Genomic DNA, 10,182 nt, shown 5'->3' with positions numbered 1-10,182 from the left:
AAACCAGGAAGGCTTCCAAAAGCAGGTCTCCTCTGAGCTGGATGGTGAAACATGACAATGAGCATCAGTTCCAGCAGATCCTGTCTGGTGTTCCCGCTTTCAGACTACTGCCTTTTACAATCTACATTCCACATAGCAATGTTAAAAATCACTTCTTAAACCTTGCAACTTCACTTCCAGTGAAATTGAAACTCCTTTTCATGGCACCTCGTCTACTGCACTGACCACATCTGGAACTGTACTCTGCTCTCCATGTGTCAACCACACTAGCCTTCCCCTGTCCTGGAGGACGCCAAGCTTGTTCCCGCCTTGTGGCCTTGGCACCTGGTTGTCCCACCTCCCATCTCCTATTGTCTCCCTCACCCCAGCGCACTGCTTTCCACTCATCACGTCAGAGTAGTGGTTCTCAATTTCTCATCTCATCAAACCTCCACACTCCAGGTTTTGACACACTCCATCAGCATCCATGGGAGCAGCTTATTGGGACAGAACTTCGTAAGAGTCCTAAGGAGGGAAAATGTCTCTCGACTCCCTATGAGAATGCACCAATTTCTTTTTCTTTTTTCTTTCTTTCCTTTTTTTTTTTTTTTTTGCCTTTTTAGGCTACACCCTTGGCATATGGAGGTTCCCAGGCTAGGAGTCCAATCAGAGCTGCAGCCACTGGCCTACCCCACAGCCACAGCCATGCGAGATCCAAGCCATGTCTGCAACCTACACCACAGCTCATGGCAACGCTGGATCCTTAACTCACTGAGCGAGGCCAGGGATGGAACCTGCATTCTCACAGATACTAGTCAGATTCATTTCTGCTGAGCCGCGACAGGAAGTCCGAGAATTCACCCATTTCAAAGACTCTTAGAAGAAGCTATAATGTTATACAAATGGGAAGGGGCATTAAAAAGATTGGAAGAAGCTATGCCAAGGTGAGAAGGGCTTGCCAGACACAACATCTGCCAGTTCTCATGGACCTATGTCATTTGCCCATTGTTATGTTCTTTGGATGATCCTCAAAGTCTTTGAACATCCTTACTTTGACTCAGCTTTATGAATCAGCACCGCCCTGAGTAGCATCCAGCAGCTTGCTCCCCAGCATCTCTTGCAGCTAAAATATATGCAAGTGACCCAGACTTCATTGACCAGATGAGCTCACCATTCTGTTTCAGCAGCTGGTGGTGAGAAGAAGCAAGCCCTTTGTAGACTTTGTTCTGACAAGGGTAGGGAGACAGCTAGCTTTCAAAGCAGCCATGGAGAGGCTAGAGCTGAATACGGTGCCTGGGGAAAGCAGAGTGAGCTGTGCTGTCTGTGCCCAGCAGCAGTGTCTCTAGGTGTCGCCTAGAGCTGAGTTGCAGTAAAATCTGGGAGCGTTTCATGACCATATGGCTTCCAGGTTTGACTCTCAGGTCCTTCCAGAACTTATGTGAGCCACTTGGCATCCAGGGCTGCATATAATGTATCATTTATCCATACATGTATCCATATTATGTGTATGGGTACTGTAAATTTCACATTTATAGTCATCACATATTTACTATAGCAGATGGAAATCCATTTTGAAAAATGGCAGTATCTTGAGGAATAGATGGCTTTTTTCATATGCACTTTGGACTAGTTGTGGGACTGATAATACCCTTAATATATCCTTTTTCTGCTTATTCTAGCTGGAATGGGTTCTGTTGCTTGCAACTAAAATTGTTACCCTAATTTTATGTTTTTTAACATCTGAGTACCACTACGGAGCATTGTCTTATCAAAGAGCTCAAATCAAGACTCTCTTAGCTCCTTGGTGAATAACAGGACACATTAGTTGCCAGTAACTCAGATGATTTTGGATACCCATACATATCCAAACATACATATATATATGCCATCTTGAATGAAATGGAAATTGTCTGATAAGTTGATGTTTCCAGAATTCTTCCCACCGAAGTTCACAGCCTTACCTCGAGGTCCAATGATTCCAAAAACAAAACAGAACCAAACAAAAAGCAGTTTTTCTGGCAAGAATGTCCAAGAAGCCCCAGGGGCTTCTGAGCATACTTAATGGCTGCTGTAGCCATGCTCAAGAAAAGACTAGAATAATTTTTTGATAACTTCATGAGGTAGATGATGAAAAAGACCAACAAATTTCTTGAATTATTAAAAACAAAAAAGTAATGAAGATTTGCATATACTTTGCATTGTTTTTAATTTTTTATTATTATTTTTGAATAGATATTGCCTGTACTTGGTCCAAATAGTGAAAGGCAAAAAAAAAAAAAAAAAAAAAAAGGAAGCTAACATAGGCTGAGATTACTTTTCAGCTTTGCATCACTGCTGATGTGCAAAGGATTGAATATGTAGGGCGGGTGATTTTTCTCATATAAGTAGGATTCCGGCAGTAAAATAAGTCTTGTGAGCTACTCAAGGAACCGATTTTCTTCTGCCACCCTTGGTGTGTGGATTTTGTCCTCAAGACAGCTCAGCCTCCAAGTACTGTATGGTGTTCAAGGCCAAAGGAAGCGGAAAGACCAAAAGACAAAGGGCAAAATCTGAAGATTTTCTTCCTGCGTCTCATTGGCCAGAACTCTGTCACATGGCCACCAACCACCACCCCCAGTGGCAGGTGATCTTGAAAGGTAAATTTCAGCTTCTTAGGACTACAGAGAGAAGGCAGAGGATAAACTGGATTGGAATGGGTGTTGAGAGCTAAGCTATAGAAACAGTCACAGGTGTCTAGTAATAAAGAATCTAGCCCTCCCCCAAGCCCCACTGCAGTGGCTCTGCTGTTACCAATAGTTGACTATCCATGTACTTGTACATAGAAATATTTTTTACATACTGACGTATATTATTTCCAGGTATTCTTTTGAAAAAGACATGTGTTTCTAACTTTTGACCAGGAGGCTGAGTTCAAAAGAGCTACCTCTAAACAAGGTGAAAAAGTCTTAGATTCAATGGATGCACTGGAGAAAATATTGGCCAAAAAATGTCTCAAGGCTTCTTAAATCTGGTAAAGAAAAATATGAGACCAAGTGCCTGGCCAACAAATACAATCAATCTCTCTCTCTCCCTCCCCTCCTTCCTTCCTCCCTCCTTCTGTCTCTCTCTCCCTCTCTCTCTTCTTCAAAAAACATCTCAAAGCCAAAATGGAAGTCTTTTCTGAAAGTATAGGAAAAACTTGCTCTAGGGGGTTTTTTGGCTACTAAAATCCACCTGAGTAACACTAAAGTAAATATGCAGAAATGAATGTATGCAATGGCTAGAATATGTTACCTCCTTCATTTTTTAAATTGCCACAGGGGTTGACCTAGTACTAATTACGGAGTGGTCTTGATTCTAGTAAATCTTTGGGAATCAGCAAAAAATGTGGGCGTTAAGGCTAACCTTTGTGTTCTAAAGTCTGCAGTTTTTAATACCAGCTTCAGTACATGAGAGTTGTTTGAGAATGAGGTGAGGTTGAAGGCAATGTTGGCTGCTCTGGGAAAGAGGAGGGTTATTTTTGAAACTTAGGTAGCACATTTGTATCACTGCCAACAAGCTCTGAAGAGGTCTATTAATGGCCTGCTGCTATTAATTAACATTTAGGACTCAAGATGTATTTCTGTTCAAAACAATAAAATATTTGAAAAGAGCAACTCATGGCAATTTTGCTTCCCTTAATAAAAGATTGGCATTAATTTTTATTGTTTCATTGTACAAGTATGAGTATTGAGTTTCACCAGTTAATAAGAAAAAGTCCACCGATTCATCCATCACCAATATAATCTCTCCATCAGAGCAGCCTTCCCTGAGGCCATATCTCCGTTTTTTCAAGCTTGTTTTTACCACAATCCAGTGTAACAACTACATTCTATACCATGAACCAGGAGCTACAGAAATATTACATATATATGTAACATAAATAGTAGTTTCCTAGTTTCCTAAAACAAAACTTACCCTGACCGCATAGGATATATTCTAATGTCTTCTGTTTTGTCTCCCTCCATTCAGTTATATTTTATTTTTTAAGAAGGATTTGATCATGAATATCTAAATATAGAGTTCATGATTCACTGATATTTCCCAGTCAGCAGCTTGAGAAATTGTTTTAAATAGATTCTTTTCTCCTGTCTCTGTCTTTCCCATCTACCACAGCATCATGTTTATGTCTTTCATGAGACTGGACTCAATTTGCAATTATTTGGTACATATTACATTTGTTTATGTCTCTGCCCCACTAGACTATCCGCTCCAGGAGGGCTGAGCCGATGCCTGCGATGTTCACTGTTCAATTCCCATAAATTCTTCCTTACTGTGTGCAGGTTCACCGTCTCTGGTGGGGCCAGACTTTGAGAAATGAAAGCTCATAGAACAGGGCTGATACTTAGCCCCGCCTTGGCGGAAGAGTAAACAGGCATGATAGATTGTTTGTGGGAGATGAAAAAACCTGGCATTGCTTTTTCCAAGAGGAAAGAGTTTTGCTTGGTTTCACTCCACTCCTTGATAAGAGCCAGCTCTGCTGGGCATGGGCCGTGCACACAGGCCCTTCCTCTGGCTCCTCCAGCGGGGGTGTTGGGCCTCCTGCATCACGGGCTCCTTCTCTGGAGAAATTCAGGGAGCGAAGCAACAGGAAGTACAATGGTCGTTTCGGCAGTTTGCATGTAGGCATATGTAAAACTTAAAATGGTTCTGCTAGGGAATAAATTATGGGTAGCTTTCTTTAAAAATTCACTTTACATGGAGTTCCACTGTGGCTCAGTGGTTAACAAATCCGACTAGGAACCATGAGGTTGCGGGTTCGTTCCCTGGCCTTGCTCAGTGGGTTAAGGATCCATTGTTGCCATGAGCTGTGGTGCAGGTCGCAGACACGGCTCGGATTCTGCGATGCTGTGGTTGTGGCGTAGGCCGGTGGCTACAGTTCCAATTAGACCCCTAGCTTGGGAACCTCCATGTGCCATGGGTGTGGCCCTAAAAAGACAAAAGAAAAAAAAAATTCACTTATTACTGCTGTTTTTATAATGCTAAAAGACTGTTTCTTTATCAGTCAGCTCTAGCTAGGTGAGGCTGTAATAACTAATGACTCCAAAATCTCAGGGACTTAGAGCAACCAAGAGCTGTCTATTTTTTGCTCTGTTATGTATCTACATCTCACCTATTCTGGCACCCAGATTTAACGGGCTGCCTCAGTGGGAACTGGTCTTGTGACAAAGGGAAGAAACGAAAGATGGTGGAACCAGATGATCGATCTGAACATTTTTGTGAGGAAGTGGCTTCCATTAATTCCGCTCACATGTTATCCTCAAGTCAAAGAACCCCAAGTCAAAGCAAGTCACGTGGGCAAGCCTGCCGTCAGTGGGTGGGGGATGTAAGCCTTTTATGAGAGGTGTAGCAAATCACTAAAAATTGTATTGAGATCTGGCACAATGTATTTATACTTTTTTTTTTTTTTTTTAGGGGCCAACTCTAGCAGCATATGGAAAATTCCCAGGCTAGGGGTCCAATCGGAGCTGTAGCTGCTGGCCTATGCTACACCCACAGCAATGCAAGGTCTGAGCAGAGTCTGCAGCCTACATCACAGCTCATGGCAACACCAGATCCTTAGCCCACTTAGGCCAGGGATCAAATCCTCATGTTCATGGATGTTAGTCTGGTTCATTACCGCCAAGCCATGATTGGAACCCTATACATCTTTTATAATGGGATGATGGCTACCCCCTGAGGTTTCCTTTCTTGATTCCATAAGAACCTTTTGGTCCCTGAATTCAGATGAGTCTCTCGTCAAGAGGCCCCTGGCTGGGGAGATCCAGCCACTTTCTAACGGCTTCGGCTTTTCGCTCCCGAGGGAGAAGGCCTTAGGGACATATTCTTGCCGCTTGGTGTCCCATCAGTAGGGGAGCTGCATGGGTTCTTTGCTCAGTCCCCTTGGGAAAGTCACTGAAATCTCATCCAACAGGTTATCACTGCCAGGAGCCAAACCCTTCCTTCTGTTCGGATGCTGCTGCCCAGCTTCAAAAGACTCCCAGCACACATGCAGGGGTGCGGTGTCAGCTGGACTCCAAGAGATATTTCCTCTCCATTCTGGACTTAACTGATTTGTGACAAAAATGCCCAGTCATGCTATTTACACCAACTCCCAGGTTCAGTCCTCTTGCACTGGAAAGCTAGAGAAGCAGGCCTGTTGCATACATACCCTAACACATGCGTAAGAATCGCCTGGGAGGCTTTTAAAGGCAGAGTCCTGGGCCCCCACCCCAGATATTCTGGTTCAAAGGGTTTGGGAATCACCCAGGAATCTGCATTTAACAATGTCCGGGGCAGCCGCTGAGGGAATCTGCAATGTCTTGGTTCTGAGGTCTCGGCCACAGGCCTGAATGGGGACCCAGGCCAATGTGTAACCCTGACTCTGCACCAAGTGTCTCTTTCCTCTGCCACTTCCTTTCTGCCCTCCACACTCTATACATTCTGGAAATCCACAGGCCTTTTTCTAGGTCAGCTTCTGAAAAATTAGAATAGATTTTTTTCCTTATTGTAAAATTAATATGAATTACTCTAGAGAATTTAGAAAATGTGGGTAAGCAAAAATAAAAAAATAAACCACCCACAACACTACCAACACAACACTATGTGGTGTTATCCTCTTCATTGCTTATATATTCATATATTTTATTTAAAATGAGAAGATGGCTGAATAGAAGGACTGGAGCTCAACTTCTCTCCTAAAAACAACAAAATTCACAACTAATGACGGAGCACTCTTCACCCAAATGGACTGGAAACCTTAAAAAAGATACCCTACTCCAGAAGAAAAAGAGGAGGCCACATCAAGAGGTAGGAGGGGCAATTTCACAATATAAACAACCCCATACCTCCTGGGTAGGAAGCTCCACAGACTGAAAACTAACTGGTTCACAGAGACTCACCTACAGAAGTGAGAGTTCTGAGCCCCATATCAAACCCTCACATGCGGGGATCTTGCACTGGGAGAAAGAGCCCCTGGAGCATCTGGCATTGAAGGCCAGTGGGGCTTGTCCACAGGATTGAGGGAAACGGAGACCCCATTCTTAAAAGGCGCACACAGACGTTCACGGCACTGGGTCCCAGGACAGAGCGAGGTCTCCATGGGAATCTGGGTCAAAGCTGACTGCAGTTCTTGGAGGACATCCTGACAAAACAGGGGTGAACGTGGCTTGTTGTGAGGAAAAGACATTGAAGGCAAAGCTCTTGGGAATATTCAGCAGCTGCCTTTCTCTGGATGTGGCCATTTTGGGAAAATATGGCCCCACCCAATAGTACTGAGAAGCCCCAGGGCAAATAACAATCCAGGTGGGATCACAGCCCCGCCCCTTAGTAAACAGGCTGCCTAAAGACCCCTCAGGCACACAGCTGCCTCTAATCCCATCCAGAGACTAAGCCCCACCCACCAGAGGGATTAGAATCAGCTCCACCTACCAGGGGGCAGGCATCAGCCCCTCCCATCAGGAAGCCTACACCAAGCCCCCATACCAACTTCAGCCACAAGGGGGGCAGACACCAGAAGTAGGAAAGGCTACTACTCTATTATCTGTAAAAAGGTCACCACACCAAAAACCTGTAAAAATGAAAAGACAGAGAACCATAACTCAGATGAGGGAGAAAGGAAAAACCCCAGAAAAACAGCTAAGCCATGAGGAGATTCTTAGCCTCCAGGAAAAAGACTTTAGATTGTTGATGCTGAAGATGATGCAAGACATTGGAAATAAACTGGAGGCAAAGATGGATAACTTACAGGAAACACTGACCAAAGAGATACAAGATATCAAACTTAAACAAGAAGAGATGCAAAATACAATAACTGAAATAAAAAACTCACTAGAAGCAGCTAACAGCAGAATACAGGATGCAGAAGAACGAATAAGCGAGGTGGAGGACAGATTAGTGGAAATTATGGATGCAGAACAGAAGAGAGAAAAAAGATTGAAAACAACTGAAGAGAGTCTCAGGGAACTCTGGGACAACGCAACAACATCCATATGATAGGGGTGCCAGAAGGAGGAGAGAGAGAGAAGGGGGCAGAAAAAATATTCCAAGAGATAATAGCCAAAAACTTCCCTCACATGGGAAAGGAACCACTCACTCAAATCCGGGAAGCACAACGAGTACCACATACAATAAACCCAAGGAGGAATACACCAAGACACATATTAATCAAACTGACCAAAATTAAAGACAAAGAGAAAATCTTGCAAGCAGCTAGGAAAAGAAACATGTAACATACAAGGGAACCCCAATAAGGTTACTGGCAGATTTTTCAGCAGAAACTCTGCAGGCCAGAAGGGAGTGGCATGATATACTTAACGTGATGAAAGGAAAAAAACCTCCAACCAAGATTACTCTACCCAGCAAGGCTCTCATTCAGATTTGAAGGAGAAATCAAAACCTTCACAGATGAGCAAAAGTTGAGAGAATTCAGCAACACTAAACCAGCCTACAACAAATACGAAAGGAACTTCTCTAGGCAGAAAAGACAAGACAGCAACAGGAAACAAAAATTCCACAAATGACAAGGCTCACCAGTAGAGGTATATATACAGTAAAGATATGAAATCATCCATGCATGATTATACCACCAAAATCAGAAATCATGAGAAGAGGTGGGTACAAATGCAGGACACTGGAGATGAACTTGCAATTAAGAGAACAACAACTTAAAACAATCTCATATACATATAGACTTTTACATCAAAACTTCAGAATAACTGCAAACCAAAAATACAATTGATACACAAACAAGGAATCTCTGGAGAAGAAATATATCTCATAGTAAATAAGTGCATAATCCACCATAAAGGGGGTCATTTGGCATCATTCTTGGAATGCTGAAGTCTTCTTACATCTGATTCTGATTTCTTCTCCATCAAAGAATTTATGATAATTATAATTAAATAATGCAACTGTACAATTTAATAATACAGTTCTGCAATTGTATTATTAATAACCATTTCTCTCCATGGTACAATGTAAGGTCTATAATGTCTTGTTTATCACAGCACCTAGAATGGTGTAATGCCTATATTGAAGAATCAATAAAATGTAACAAATTGCGAGGACATATTTGTATAGTTACACTGTTTTTTAACCAATTTATGCATTTTATATTTTACTTATTTTCAGAGGATATATTATTTTTGTATTCTTACCAGTTATTCTTTTTATTATGCTGTATAAAATATTTAATGGTATGTAAGGCTTTCTTTATAAATTTTAGTTGCATAATATAACAATTTTAATAATGCTAATTTTTAAAGAAAAATTGAAATGTAATAGATAATACTAAATAGTAAGGATGAAAGCCATACAAAATGGGATAAAGTATAGAATAAATTTCCTATTTGTCTCAGCATATTTTCCATTCCACTTCTCCAGAGGGAGTCACTTAATCTGTTTCTTAAGATCCATGATATAATAATCTGTGTGAATGTAATTGTGTTTAAATGTATGTATTTTATTCTGTAAAAAATAAAAATTTCAGAATAAAAAAATATAAAAATAATAAAATAAAATGAGGACACAGAGTTCCCGTTGTGGCTCAGCAGTTAACGACCCCAACCAGTATCCATGAGGATGCAGGTTCCATCCCTGCCTCGCTCAGTGGGTTAAGGATCCAGGTTACCATGAGCTGTGGTGTAGGTGGCAGATGCGGCTTGGATCTGGTATTACTGTGGCTGTGGCATAGGTCAGCAGCTGCAACTCCTGTTCAACCCCTAGCCTGGGAATCTCCATATGCCCTGGGTGTGGCCCTGAAGACAAAATATATTTATATAAAATGAGGTCACACTGTATATTGTGTCCTGTAACTTGCTTTCTGTACTTAATGAATTGTCAACAATTTTGTTGTAATTATTCTTCTAATCTTTTTTCATGGCTATACTGTATTCCATGGTATGTTCCATATATTTAACCAATTCTCCATTGTGGGGTATTTAGTTTCTACTTGTTTTTAAATTATAAACAGCACTTGAGTGAATCTCTGTGAATCATTGTAAATTACTGTTCTTCCCTTAGAATAAATTGCTATAAGTGGAAAGTCTGAATGACCAGGCCTTTTTTGGTACTTTGTGTACCATCTATGTCAGGAATTCATCTGGTGTGGTTTTAGCTACCATCCTTCTACTAGTGGTAATTCCCAGATCTGCCTTTTGGCCCAATTCTGCTCCTGGGCAGTTGGCCACCATGAATAACCCAGCC

Source organism: Sus scrofa, chromosome 3 (assembly GCF_000003025.6).
Source record: "Sus scrofa isolate TJ Tabasco breed Duroc chromosome 3, Sscrofa11.1, whole genome shotgun sequence".
Lineage (NCBI taxonomy): Eukaryota > Metazoa > Chordata > Mammalia > Artiodactyla > Suidae > Sus > Sus scrofa.
The sequence above is the reverse complement of the archived record's forward strand: the minus strand, read 5'-3'. Positions refer to the sequence as shown.